The 14,792-nt window shown below is 52.7% G+C and overlaps 1 protein-coding gene across 5 annotated transcripts in view; it reads left to right on the top strand.

Moving 5' to 3' along the window:
* ST3GAL1 (ST3 beta-galactoside alpha-2,3-sialyltransferase 1) overlaps window positions 1–14,792 on the top strand; it is an 88,822-nt gene that overhangs the window by 52,777 nt on the left and 21,253 nt on the right. Inside the window, exon 1 of one of the 5 annotated variants that reach the window (XM_073230167.1) lies at window positions 14,172–14,705. The exons of the other annotated variants lie outside the window; for them this stretch is intronic. The gene's annotated coding sequence lies outside the window, so the exon portion shown is untranslated. Of the gene's footprint in view, window positions 1–14,171; window positions 14,706–14,792 lie in introns of those variants that run through there. 5 annotated transcript variants of the gene reach the window in all.

Below are 14,792 nucleotides of genomic sequence, written 5' to 3'. Positions count from 1 at the left end.
AACAGTCCATGGGAGCCGACCTCCATGGGCACCCTGCTCGGGACCAACCCAGAGCCACTCACACACCTGGGCTCAAGGGTGAGCTGCTTATGGCTGGCAGACCATTCCACCGTGCCATTGAGGTAACTCCAAGGCCCCAGTCTCTGGTAACCGGACCCGTGGGCCCCACAGTGGGGCCAGGTGCCTCCTCGCACGCTGAGTGCCCCACATCCTGCCTCAGCCACAGGGGAGCCCAGGAGGCAGGATTCACATTTGCTCGCCGCTGCTCTGGGCAGCTGCACAGATACACGGTGTGGTTTTGCAGTATTTTGGGTTCTGCTGTTTTTGCGAAAGCCAGAGGAAGTCTGTAGGCCGAGCTCTGCCTTCCCTCCCTGAGGATGGCTGATCTTCACGGAGGGTGACAAACGGCTCAGCTGGTAAAGGAGACCTCAGAATGCAAGGTCCAAAGGTCAGAGGGCAGCCGCTCTGAGCTGGTCCCCGTCCTCGGCCATTCACGAGCAGGGCTGCTATGAGATGCCGTGGTAATCATCCCATTTTACATATGAGAACACTGAGGCCCAGAAGTGACCAGAGCCCCCGCCTGTCACTGTGCATGAACCCAGATGAACCTCTGCCCCCTGAGCTCCGAGCACTTTTCCATCTGCCTTCAGGGCACGTGTATTTTTTGAGGGCCTACCACTGTGCTCAGCCCAGGGAACATACAGTAAGGGACACAGATGAATTTCCTGCCTGTCAGTGGTGAGAGAGAGAGACAGAGAAAGAAGGACTTCAGTATACTGTGGGGTGTCATTTTGTGATTGAGGATGTGAGGGAAAATGCAGCCAAGCAACGGTTAGTGACAGCAGTGCTCTGTTGGGGTGACCAGGGAAGGCTGCTCCAAAAAGGGTGTTTGGGCAACACCACGAATGCAGCAAGCCCTGTGGATTCCAGGAAAAGAGCCTTGTAGGCAAAGAGGCAGGGGAACAGCTTGTACAGAGGGGGAACCTGCCTGTTGTACAGCCTGATTCTGATTCTGTGTGTTTACCTCCCTACATTCCCACCAGCACAGCTACTATTCCTTACTGTCCCCTCCAGCTGTCACCTCCAAGTGTCTTTAGGGGTGTGGCAGGAGTAGTGGTCATGTAGCAGGAAAATTCAAATTGAATGGGACAGAGAAAGCTGTATTTCTAACAGGAAACAACTTGTCTCGTTCTTTAATCCTCTTTGCACGGTGCACTCTTTAGAGGCATTTGAAATAGTTTCAGATTCTTGCTTTGCATTTTTTCTCAAAACACCTGTTTGAACCAGAACTGAGTTTTCAGCATACTGTTTCAGGCCCACCCTGCCAAGCAGGGCAGAAACCTGGATTCCAAAACCACAGAAATAGAGCAAGAAACTGTGCTGGGACTGCATTGCTGACCTTGAACTGATCTGAAGGGAGGGAGTGCCAACAAACAGAGGCTGGGGTAGGGGCAGGGCAGACCTCCATCTTGGTGCAGCCGTTAGCATGCTGTGGTTTTGGGCAGGCCCATCCCATCTGGGGGTGCATTCTCCCCAACATTTGTGTTGGTATTGATGCCTATCTGGCTCCTGCTGCATCAGCTCATGGGCTGCGCATGCTGAAGGGACATGCTTTGGGAATTGCAGACCCCAGGTTCTCATCTTGGTGCTACCACAGACCCATGTACAACCTTGGGCAAGTCAATGTCCACTTCTTGAGCCTTGATCTCCTCATCTGGGGAAGGAAGCAGGAAGGTATGGTACCCACTATGTTCCTATGTTCCCGTGATCCTGAAATGCCACAAGCCTTTGGCTCCAAGCCAGGCAGCAGCCAGGCCTGGGGACAGAATCTTCGGGTCTTGCCAATGGGTTTCAGCCCCGGGCAAGTTCGCTAAGGATTCAGTGTGACCAAAGAAATTGACAGGAAAATGTACTTGGGGTGAAAGGGTTATACCCAACTTTATTTCCAGGTGGCAGGTCAGTCACTAAAATCCCATCCACTCATAGTGAGTCTGCATGCAGCAAGCCGGTCTCTGCCTCTGGGTCCCTCTGTCTGCACAGCTGCCCTCTGGGCCTCTGTCCTTGGCGCTGCCACCACTCCAGCCTATACTCTGCTCTCCTGAAACCTTGCAGCCTTGCCACCATATCATGCCCAGAGCACTGGGTGGAGCTCTTTTTATAGAGTCAACAGCCATGCATTGCCCACAGGTGTGCAGTGAGCTAGTCAACCAGGGCCAGGTGAGAGTCCTGGTCACAGGAACTCTCATTTTATCCACTCTTTGGCAGTGCCCCTTGGATTCTGTGCACTTGTGAATGTAGCCTAATGAAGGGGGGCACAGCCTCGCTGGGCCTGCCTTGGGCATTTAGATCAGAGCATCAAGACGTCTTTCCTCTCCCTGATCTGGGAACTGCAGAGCCAGGAACTCATTTTCAGGAGCAGAGGAATGTCTCTCTTTCCTTGGAGCCCAGAAGGACTTATTAAGTCTTCCATTAACTGAATCTCATTCAGCTGGAAAAAGAATAATGAGAAAGCAGTTCTGCCTGGTTTTGGCCTGTGAGCTCCTTGAAAGTTTCCTATAAGGAGCACTCCAAAAGCTCCTGTACCATGACACTCAGAGCCTGGGCCTCCCTGCTTCCTCCCTAAGAAGCAGGCAGTCTGGTGGTTGACCAGCAAGCCTCCCATCAGTCCTCATCACCGGGCTGTCCACTTGTCCATCTACCCATTTAAACAGGCCCCCATGGGGGTCAGTGCCAAGGGCACAATACCAGAGACACAGAATTAAGTAAGACACAGTTTGTGCTCTCAACAGCAGTTCAGGCTGAACCTCACCACTTTCTCCATGTGGTCAAGCTCCAGAAAATTCATGGCTGAGCTCACTCTCAAGGTCAAAACAATGTAAATGTTCAGAAACTTCCACCTCTCTGTGTTAGATCTGTTTCCCACAATGTCTGCTCCAAATTCATTGGCTCAGCATGTTGTGTGTTTACTAACTAAAGCTAATGTATCTCTCTGCTTCGATCAAATCAAATTTTCTTCTGGTCCATTCCATCCAGTACATCCCAGTCGCACATGAATTCTAGGGAAACGAGAGAGAACCCCGGAAGTGTTCCTGGGAAGATGGCACTTTAGACGTGAAGTTCAGCACCTGGAAGTGACAGCGAGTCACTCCATCAACAAGGGCATCGTATTGATGATAAAACACTTAAATATGTGGCGAGGGGAACAGCATAGATGTAAAGCCTGGGATTTGATTTGATTCCACTTACAAGCTAATAAATTAGGCTGTTAGTGTTTCATGGATGCTGGCAGAAGACATCAGACTCCTGAGTTAGAGATGAGGGAACTTACTACAGCACAGCGAGCAGCAGGAGCTTCAGGTTTCTTTTGGCTCCCCTTCACTCCCTAAGTCCAAGGGGCCCAGGCAGGGGCCCAGACAGATGCCTGCATATGTGAAGGGGTTGCAATGCAGAATAGCAAAGCTGAGCTTGGGGAACCCTCCGTTTTGTAGCAGACACTAAGCAGGCCATCTTTTGTCCCCAGAGAAAGACATTACATCATGTCTCAGGACTGGCTGTTGCAAACACAGCCCTGGAAAATGGTCCAGATAAAGAGCGGTCAGGGCCTGTGTTCTTAACCTAAGACTCCCAGCAATTCAAGAGACCCAGGGAGGAGTGTCTCTTAAAAGCTGGCATTGAAAACGTCTGGATTGAAATCGTAGGTCTAACACATGCTAACTGGGAGATTAGGCACATTGCGATCATTGGACTTCTTTTAGCCTCAGTTTTCTGATCTGTTAAATGGGGATAATGCCTACCTTTCAGGTGATTATTAAGGATTGTGTAAGATCATTCTTCTAGGAACACTGTGGTAGACAAAAGCCAGTCTCTGAGCTCAAGGGACCTGGTTGCATGAAGAACCTTTTCAACTATGTACAAGTATATAATGTTGGAAAACAAAGACCGGGGAAATGGAGAGGGTGTTGCATGTCATGATTCAGGGATACAAAAGATTCAGGAAAGCCTCTCCACAGAGTTGTCATTTGACCCACCCTGCTGAGTTAAGTAAGGATCTCTTCGCATCTGTGGGAAGAGCATCCCGAGTAGGACAAATTCCCTGTGCCACGGTCGTCTGCTTGTCATGGTTGTGGGAGAGCATGGGGGCTGGTTTGGCTCAAGCGGAGCGAGCAAAGAAGAGGTGCAGAGAGCGGAGTTGGAGGGCAGGCAAGGACTGGTTCTTGTAGGATCTTGCAGGCCATAGTAAGAGCCTTGGATTTCATTCTGGGCGTGAAGGCAACCTCCTGGAGGCTTGTGAGCAGGTGAGCACGGGTAGCCATCAGCCTGGAAGGAGGGCAGGGAAGGGTGTGAGGCCTGGGATTGGATGTTGTCATCCTATAACTAACAAGCTAGCCTGCGGGGGTTTCATGGAACCTGGCAGATGAGGTTCCTGAGTCAGAGACCAGGACTGTTGTAAAGTGGGAAAGATCGCTTTTCATGCCTGTAGGCTGAGCTCAGAGTGAAGCTTCCTAAATTTTAGGTAAGATGCTAACAAATCAGCATTTTCAGAGGCTGAGCTTAGGAAACAACAGAAAGTAAAAGTTCCTGGGCCTGATTCCAGGCCATTGTTTATCAGAAGGCAGTTATTCTTAAGTCTGCCTGTCTATCTGGAAAACAGGAAGCAAATTAGGAGCCAGGGATATCGTGGGGGCATCATAAATATAAGTTGAATATGAAGACCATGTGCTTATTATCTGCTTTAGTAAGAGTGTTTTATTTGAGACTCAGACTGAGATGGTTTTTGCCAATAATTTATTTAACACAGGTTCACCACGGGAATTATAATTTATAATAATATTTCACAAGCCAGTAGTGTGCAAGGTAATGTCTCTTAATAAGTCATTAAAAAAGTAACATACTCCAAACCAGTGATAGATTAATTACACTACTGTTCCAGGCAAAGGGAGATGACAGAAATGAAGTCCAAATTTAGCTGAGGTGTGCCTCTCTACAAGTTGGATCTCAGCAGAGTTCATCCCTCCAACTAAAAGCTGGGTATCAGCTGCCAGCTTAGGTCCCTTGCTGCTGGGCCACTTCACTGGCTGGTGATGGCACCGGTGTTGACAGGCAAGGTGGGCTGTTCTGAAGGTTCTAGTCCAGGGACCACTGACACAGCTTGACCACTGCCTACGGGGAGAAGCCCATCAACACAGGACTAGATGTCCCTTCTCTTCCTGACGCTGCTGCCCAGTAACACAATGGCCAACCAGGTGTGCCCTGGCCACAGCAGCAGGGGCAGGTGTCTCAAGATCTTTGGAGAGCTATTTAGGTCCGCGAGGAGTAGCCTTGTCTGAACCCGCACTCTCGGGAAGTCCTCCCAAAGTCTTGGTATTTAAAGTTTAAATGCCCTTCACATGACAGCCGCTCTTCCACGTTCTCATTGCTACGTGCCCAGCGGTGCCCATCAGCAAGTGCAACCTCCTGACCCAGCTTCCTCAGTGTGAACACATTCAGCCTTAGATCAAAACAATTTAAGTCTCATACAAGTAGATTTGGAATCCTAACAACCAATACACATCAGAGAAGGAGCAACTTGTCCTAATGACACATCCTTCTAGGTTTTTGATGGTTCCTGTTCATTCCTGAAAATAAAGTTTGATGTGTAGCTCTGGTCCACAGCACACAGACGCTCAGACACCAGGACACAATTCTCCTGCCAGTATCTTGCCTGATAAAGGGTGCCTGACCATTCACTGGGAGAGGGAAGGAGAAGGTGTAAAGGGTCAGGGCCCCGGAGGACTGAAGAATAGGGCCAAACAAACAGCTGGGACAGCCCCACTTCAGGTCTGGACCCCCACACCACCCCATGCTGCACCGATATCTGGAGAGAGCCCTAGTTTACTGCAGTGTCCCCCACATGCCATCTCAGGTGGTCCCCGAGTCAGCCCAGGATGCTCAAAGAGGAGAATTTGCCCCATCCCACTCATGGCTCGGGAAGGCCTCGTGGGGTCACCTAGCTGGCTAGATGTACATAAGTACTGGAGCTCTCAGATCGAGATTCTGGACTCGTGTTGTGTGTACTCAGCTCTATCCAGAAACGTGCCTGACTGGCTGCCTGGCCAGCCTTGGTCTCTCCGGACTCGGGGATAGCAGCCCGCCTCTCACCTTTGCGTTTTAGGAGATAAAAGGGCACCTGCGTGTTTTAAAGTAAATGAGGCAGAACAGAAGGTTTCAAAAGGGCTGTGTTCGCCTGTGGGAGGCTCTTTGATGGGCAGCCAGGGACAAGTCATGCCCTCTCTGGCCCCCAGAACTCTGGAGAGCCTCAGGCATGGGGTGGGTGGGAAACTCTCAGTGTCAGATGCCCACGTGCCCTGCCAGACCTGGGGCAGAACAGAATGGCTCCCTCCCTGGGGCGCACCTGGCCATGAGGGTAGTTGCCAGCCTGGAGGTCAGTATAACTGACTCTCTCCTTCTCACCTGCTGTCTTGCCAATGAGTTTCAGCCCCAGGCAAGTTCACTATGGATTTAATGTGACCAAAGAAATTGACAGCAAAACGTTCTTTGGGGTGAAAGGGTTATACTCAACTTTATTTCCAGGTGGCAGGTCAGTCAGTAGAATCCCATTCACTCAGAGCGAGTCTGTATGCAGCAAGCCGGTCTCTGCCTCTGCGCCCCTGTCCACACAGCCGTCCTCTGGTCCTCTCTGCACAGTTGTCCCGCACAGCCATCCTCTGGACCTTTGTCCTCGGTGCTGCCACCACTCCAGCCTCTGCTCTACTCTTGCAGCCTTGCAGCCCTGCCACCATGTGGTACCCAGAGCACTTTTTATAGAGTCAATAGCCATGTATTGCCCACAGGTGTGCAGTGAGCTAGTCAACCAGGGCAGGTGAGAAGCTGGCCACAGGAACTCTCATTTTATCCACACCCGCCCTGCTGGCCTCCTCCATTAGACAGTGAGTGGTAGTTGTGAGCTCCTTGCGGGAGGGGGTGTGTGGAGGTGGGAGTAGGGTGAGTGGGGATACCAGCCCCCTGGCTGCAGGGGCACACCTGCAGGGGTATGATGGGCCCCCAGCTGTGAGACCAGCTCAGGCCGAGCGGCAGATCCTCAGCAGGAGCAGCTCAGGCTCTGGGGCTGCACTGCTTGGATTGCCTTTAGGCTTCACTCATAAAATGTGTGACCCTGGGCCAAGTGGCTTAACCTCACTGCACGTCTCATCTGTAAAATGGGCACAGTAATAGGTTCAGTGAGTTAACGGGAATAAAGCTATTAAGACCAAGTCTTGCCAGTAGATTTCAGCCCCAGACAAGTTCACTCTTGATTCAGTGAGACTGAAAAATGACAGTGAAACATTCTTGGGGTGAAAGCGTTTATACCCAGCTTTATTCTCACCCTAGGGGGTCAGGTACTAGAATCCCACCCATCTCAGGGCAAGTTTGCATGAAGGAGGTGGGTGTCTGCCTCCAGACCTCTCCATCCCTGCAGCCATCTCACTCTCTGTTCCCAGTGCTGCCACCATTCCAGCCTCTGCTCTCCTGCCGCTGTGTGGCCCCAGCACTGGGCAGAGCTCTTATTATATAGAGAGTTAGTAATAACATATTGCCCTTGCCCACATGTGTGCAGTGTGCAAGTGGACCAGGGTAAGGTGAGAACCCTGGCCATAGGGACTTTCATTTTCTCTACAGACCAGCTTTTAGAGGTGTGCTCTCAGCACAGAGTGAGTGCTCAGGAGGTGTCTGCTCTTAGTAGGATTAATACAGAGAAGGGATCAGATAGGTTAGGGACCCATAGAGGCCAAAGCTCTGTGCTGTTTCTGTTCTCTCCTAATGTCCGGGTTGTCGATTCTGTTTTGCACACAAGGCTAGGCTGTGGCTCTGTTCCATCAAGCGGCCCCTTCAGAGGCACACTGCTGAGCAGGCCATGGAGCTGCAACCACCATCGAGTCTCCACTGTCCCTTGGGACATGGCATCTAGGCCTGAGGTCTCTGCCTCTGTCCACCGCGTCCTAGGTGAGTGGCCCTGAGTGGGTCCAGGAACCTGTCTGAGCCCCTTCGGCCACTAGTGCTAGGTGATGAGGCATCTTTATAACTGCTAGTGACACAAGCCAGCAAGCGATGCTCCGGCCGAGGGAGAGAGGCAGCTGGGTATCCCCAGTCCCAAACATCTCACTACTGTGGTTAAAAATGCAGACCCCTGTGGAAACAGCTTCGCTGCAGGCACAGAAAATGTAGTGCGTGCCAGGACTCTGGGTTGAATCTGGAGTCCATCACCCTTGAGCAAGTGCCACCAGCCTCTACTATGAAAGAGGAAGTGTCACCCTTACAAAGCTGCTGTGACACCCAGCTTGGTGCTGGGCACACAGTCGTGGACGTCAGGGACAGGTCTTGCCTCCTTTCCCAGCACCCATTTGTAAGTCTCTCCGGGGCTCACCAGCTCTGGTTGCAAATGGGAAGATGCCAATACTAGTATCTCACTCTCTCCCATGGCTCCAGTCCCCCACCTCTCAGCTCTTCTAGGTTCTGGGGACACTTCCCGCTCCTCGTTCCAGGTGACTGCTGGCCTCTGTGCTCCCGCCCTGCTTGCCGGGCCTCTGCTGCCCCCCACTGCTGCATGCTCTCGTATTTCCTGCCCCATGGGACTCCAGGGCTGTGTGGTCTCAGCTGCTCCGAAAGCTCCCTGGCACCACCACGCAGTCCTTGCCCACCTGCTCTAGTTGCTCAAGTTCCAGTCTTCCCAGTGGACCATCCCATACTCCCTGACAGCCGGGCAAGGTCTCCCTGCTTCCCCAAGTCAGGGGCTCAAGAGGGGGTCTGACCCAGGCGGCTTGGGTCCAGAGGGCTGTGGAGTTGAACTGGCAGCTTGTCGATTCCAGTGAGCCTCCAGGGGCTGGGCCAGGGGTTTTATCTAGTAATTTATCACTGCAGTTAAGGTAATTTATCATTACAGTTAAAATCTCCCCATTGAAGTTAAGGGTCTAGGAGGAAAGTTATCTCTTTTTTCCTATTTTAAAATTATTTAAAAAACTTTTATTGATGCATAGTTGACCTACAATATTATATTAGTTTTAGGTGTGCAATGTAGCAGTTTGACAATTAATATGCATTATGAAATCCTTACCATGGTAAATTATCTCCTTAAATCACGTATCAACTTTCTACGCCTCTGCTCCAGACCTGCCAGGGCTCCAGACCAGCAGGGCCCCAGCCTCTCACCTGTGCATGAGGAAATCCCTTTTTCTTCTGGGGCTGGGTGTCAGCCCGGACGTGCTCATGCAGCACAGCTCCCCACATTCCCGACCACATTACATGCTTAGAGTGTTGTATGGATTATCTTTGGAGTCCGAATTTAGCACCCCTCAATCTACACACATAAGAAGATTTATGGATTTAAATTCCTTTTGTGTGGCTCAAAATGGAAAAAAAATATCCAGCTCCTCATATGACCCTAATCCTGGTTCATCATGTTTCTCAGGGATGCTTCTCTTACGCACCCTTTCCGAACCACTGTTGCCTGTGCTGCAAGCAATCTGTTTTCTCCCCCAGCTCCCAGCAAAGGAGGAAGCCAGAGATACTAGAGTAGGAAGGGGAAGTTTGCAAGCACAACAAACGGCTCTCTGGACCTGCCAGCACTTCCAGGGCATGGGGGAGATGGGCAGATGTTCCAGTCCATACAGGAAAGAGGGCAGAGAGAGAGAGACCCCACAGGAGACAGGCTTCCCAAGGCACCAGAAGGGAGCAGGACTGCTCTCCTGACTCCAGGGGGCATGTGTGCACCCCATTCAGTCCTGCCTCCATGTGCCAGCCCTCACTGCTGTCCACTGCTCATAAACTATCAGTGGCTCTCCATTGCCTTCATCCCAAAGTCCATGCTTCTAAAGACTTCTGTGACCTGGCCTCCAACCCACGGCAGCCACTCTGCAGGGCACCCTGTTTATCATAACTGTGCCAGGTGGGCCCCTCACACTGCCACATGCACCTGTGGGAGCTGCCTGGCTTACCCCATCCTCTCTGCTCCTCCGTCAGTGCCGAAGCTCCGTCTGCAGGGCCCGTCTCCATGGCAGCCTCCTCCACAAGGCTTTCTCTCTCCCTTCAGCTGTCATCAGCCTTCCACTTCCAAATTGCCAGGGCCCTTGGTGTCCCCTGCTTGGAGGCGCTGGTCCCTCCTGAGCAGTTATATGTATGATCCACCATGTGCTTCGTCCTGGAGCCAGCCTAGTATGGCTTCCTTCTTTAGCAGTGAAGAGAGACATTGCACCCAGTGTGTTCAGAGAAGTGTTACAAGTGTCCTTGGAGGCCCAGGTGAGAGGCCGGGCCGTGTAGCATTGAAGAGCAGGCCATGTGACCTTGAAAAAGTTACTGAAGGCCAAGGGCCTCAGCTTCCTCATCTGTAAAATGGGATGGCTGGTACTCCTTCCTCCATAGGACCTGATATTTCCTCTTTCACACCCTGTCTAGTCCTTAAGAAGCTTCTTAGCCTCTCAGAATCCAACTTCCTCCTCCCCTGCAAAGTAGAGCTAAGATCCATGGGCACCTTGCCAGCTGTCCAGCACAAAAGTATGTTAGATGTTGACACCACCAGATGGGCAGACTGTGTGTGGATAAGATGGGGAGGTGACTGAGGCTGCCAGACCAATCCTGAGACAAGAAGGAGATGCCACCAGATCTGGCTAGAGATGTTCTGTGGGCCTCTGTCAAAGGAAAAACAATGAGTGTTCTCTCTAAAAGCTTGATATTTAAGTCTAGCAGGAGTCAGACGCCCAAGCTGTGGGAGAGGGCAGGGGAATCAGTTGCAGAGAGGGGATCTGGAGTGGATGGGGGGCAAGCTATAGTGACTACCTGGAGCAGCCATGGGATAAGGGGGCCCTGCCCTGTGCTCCCGCTGGCCTCAGCTGCATTCCTGTGGGAGGCAGTGCGGGGAGGTGGCTGGTGGTTGCCACCAGGGAGCCTGGGGTGTAGGGGTTTTGCTAGTGGGACCTGGAATGTGGTGAGCCTAGAATCTGACCCTGGGCACATGCCATCCAGTTCCCTGGCAGCAGTGGGAGCATGGTTGGGAGGATTCCAGAAAGATCAGCTACCTGAGGTGGACGGGGAGCCAGGACTCTGAGCATGCAGCTGGCCTGAGCCAGCTCTTCCAGCAAATCCTAGGAGGCTTACAGGGCTGTTCCTAGAGCCCTAGGATTGAGGTGGGAGTCAAGGCTGCCTGTGGGGTGCTCCTGCCTGTGAATCCTCCTGCCTGCATCCGTCAGCATCCCGGCAGGATGCAAAGGTGCACAATGAGGGCGGTTGAATGAAAGGGTTATTTACAAGGATGTGGTGGCAGGTAGGGAAACCACAAGCCCTTTGGTCCCTGGAGATGGGAAGAGTGGGGGGTTTGCTGCCCTAGGGCTAAAGAGGCAAGAGGGTGAGGACAGAGATGTTACTGGGACCCCAAGACTAGGCCAGTGTGTGGGGAGGTCTGCATGACAGGAGCAGGAGGCTGCCGGCCTTGCTGCCCCACAGAGAGGGGGCAGGGCTCCCTGATCTCACCTCCCTTTTCCCTCCACTGTCCTGCCTGCATTCCCATGGAGCGAACCCCACAGGAAGCCAGCCAGCATGGGAGCCCCCTGATGCCCGCCCTAGGGCTAGCCCCTGAGCACAGAGCAGGGGGGCAGTGGGAGGGGGCATCCGGAGGGAAAGCCAGGATGCCCGTCTCACTGCCTGAGCCCCCGGCAGGCCTGGTGGCACATCAGCCCCCTGGCAGGCAGGGCCAGATGTGGATGTACTGTGGGAGATGCCGTTCTGTCGGCTCTGCCTGCCTCCTACCAGTGTGATGTAGGCAAGTCTTGACCTGCCTGTGCTTGATCCGGAAACCCCACTGCCTCAAACCCTGCAGGGGCTTTCCGTGGCGCTCAGGATGCCGCCGCAGCCCCATGGTGCTGCCAGACTTGCCCAGCTGAGCTCTGCCCTCCAGCTTCCTCTCGCATCTCATCTTAATCTCTGGGTTTCTGTTCCACTTAATCTTCTCTTTCGGTTCCTTCGGACTGACCTGCTCTCCCCGACCGGCCTTTGCACCTGCAGGTCCCCTGCCTGGAAGCTCCCTTGTCCTTTCTTCCTAGTTACCTGTCCACCCCAGCCTCAGGCTGTTACCTCGCAACACCAGCTGGCTCCATCCCATGCCCGCCCCTCCATAGCACTGAAAGCAGTTGTATCAGTGAGGGTCCTCCAGAGAAATGAAACCACTGGAATATGTGTATAGGTACATCCGGTTTATTTCCAGGAATTGGCTCATGCGATTGTGGAGCTGGCAAACTCAAAGTCTGTATGGCAGGCCAGTAGGCTGGAGACTCAGGCTAGAGTTGATGTTGTGGCCTTAAGTATAAGATCTGTAGGGCAGGCCTGCAGGCTAGGAAGTCAGGCAGGACTTGACTTCTGTGTTGCATTCTTGAGACAAAATTCCTTTTCTGGGAAAGCACGGTCTTTGTGCTTAAGGCCTTCAACTGTTTAGACAAGGCCCACCTGCAGTATGGAGGTAAATTTCCTTTCCTTGAAGCTGACTGACTGTAGATGTTAGCCATATCCATACGATACCCTCACAGCAACACCTACACTGGTGTTTGACCAAAACACCAGGCACCATGACCTAGCAGCCAACTTGACACTTGGCATTGAACCATCACAGCTGTTCCAAGTTCTTTGTGTGATTCCTTAGTAACCAGTCTCGGCGCCACTCTGTGTAAGTTTCAAGAGGGCAGCAATGAAGGCCATTTACTTTCTCTCACCTTTGTCTTCTCCAGCACTTAACAGACTGGCTGCTACATAGCAGGCATCCAGTAACTGTGACATGAAAGAATGAAGATGTGCAGGAGGATAGCGGCGTGGCCACGACAGAGTGAGGTGCGAAGCGCCTCGTAGGCACTCAGCTCACACATGTTGCATCTTCTTCATGCTAAACCCTCCTCCTGACACACATACACACACATGCTTTTTAATTCCTCAAATGTGTAATGACACCAGAGCAAGGTGAAATTTCCCTGATGTTAGTACTAATAATATCTATCAGCTACTGAGGGCCAGGAATTATTCCAGACATTGTCTTTTTCTCCATAAAACCTTAGCATTGATTTGGGTGCATGTTAAATACTCAATATTTTAAGTACCGTTTTTCTAATGCAGGGGCTGTCTGTTACAGCCCGTTGGGAAAGTGACTACTGGGGCTAAGTACGCATTCATGTTTTCGTTCAACTGAGTCTTGGATGAGCAGAGGCTGGCAGCACTGTCCCATTTTACAGAAGAGGAACTAAGGCCCAGAGACTTGGACTGGCCTGAAGTCTTAAGGTGGCTCAGTGTCACAACCAGACTATGTGGCTGCTGCCCCAGGGTGGGGACTGTCTGCTTGGTTCCCTGGGAGGCACAGGGAAGAGAGAGGCCTCAGGGTTAATGCAGTTGCCCTCTGGGTTGATTAGGAGTTTGGCTTACTCTGCAGAAGGGGAAAAGTGGCCACCCCCCACTCTGGCAGTGACAGGGCATCTGGCGCCCCTGCTTGCCTCTCAGTGCCTGGAGTCACTTCTTAGGTCTTACTTCACTATGACTGCATTTCTCCAGATGGTGTTTTGTGCAGGGAACCAGGTCCTGCTGCAGCCACAGCTGGTCCTTGCTGACCTGGGGAAGGAGAAGCATCAGGCTGGTCCAGGTCTAGGCTGGGCTGCAGAAACACAGCCGCCAACCTCATGGGTGACTCACGTTGGGTGGGGCTGAGCTGGAACAAGCTGACCAGGGAGGAAACAAAACAAGGAAAGGGGGGTTGACACGTGCCTATGCCAGGCCCCGATCTGGACCACTCGTCGACCCTGTCAGTGCTTGCGCTGCCCTTGCCTGCAGCTCAGGTGCTGGGTTCAGGGCAGGAGGAATCCTGACCCCCCGCCCACTGGGCTCTGCATGGGCTGGAATGCCGGTTCACCACCTGCCAATGGAGGGTCTTGGGCAGGCCTCTTGACTGCTGTGTGCCTCTGCTCCCACTTCTGGAAGGTGGAGATCATACCTGGTACCAAGGCCGTGATTGTTATGGGCTCAGGCAGTTTGACTTACTGTCGTACTGAACACAGGGTCTGGCAAAGGGAAAGGCCTCCGTAAATGGTAATCCTTACTCTTAGTAGGTTAATTATTGTGCCATGTGGCCGCCTCAGACACAGGGACGGTTTTAACCCCCATTTTATAGATGAGGGGCTTGAAGCCGAGCAGCCCACGGAACATCCTCGGGGGCCCACTGCCCGGGGCTCAGTGCCTGCCAGAGCTTCCAGGCAGGGCGCCCCCCTGGCTGCAGTGGCCAGACCGCCTCCGGGGCCCCTCCACCTCAGGTCTCTGCTGGCTCTCCCTCCGTGTGGTCTCAGCCCACGATGCTTTTCTGGGCTCCTGCCCCTGGAGAGTGGAGATGCAGCCACATGGGGATGCCTGTGTGAACCGCGCAGGCTCCGACCAAGCAGAAGGCAGGTTTTGGAGTTGGGGACCTGCTTCTCCTCCAGCTCTGGCTCCGTTTTGCTCTGTCTCGTTGGACGAGTCACTTCCCCTTTCTGAACTCAGCCCCCACATTTGTCAAACGCAACGGGGCAGAAATGACAGGGCTGGGGGGTGTTCCTTGGTGTTTCTGCATGAAAGCAGAAGCCTCGGAGGGAGACCTAGCTTCGGGGAGCACTAAAGATGTGCTGGGCACGGCTCCAAGCTCTTCCCTCCATTGACTCGTGTCAACCCAGCTCTGTGAGGTAGGTACTATTCCTGTCCCCGTGCTCTGGGTGAAGAAACTGAGGCAGACGCTACAAGCAGGATTTGATTCAAGGTTGCTGGTGCTT

The sequence above is a fragment of the Manis javanica genome, chromosome 2, assembly GCF_040802235.1.
Source record: "Manis javanica isolate MJ-LG chromosome 2, MJ_LKY, whole genome shotgun sequence".
Classification (NCBI taxonomy): domain Eukaryota; kingdom Metazoa; phylum Chordata; class Mammalia; order Pholidota; family Manidae; genus Manis; species Manis javanica.
This window is presented reverse-complemented; position numbering and strand designations above follow the sequence as displayed.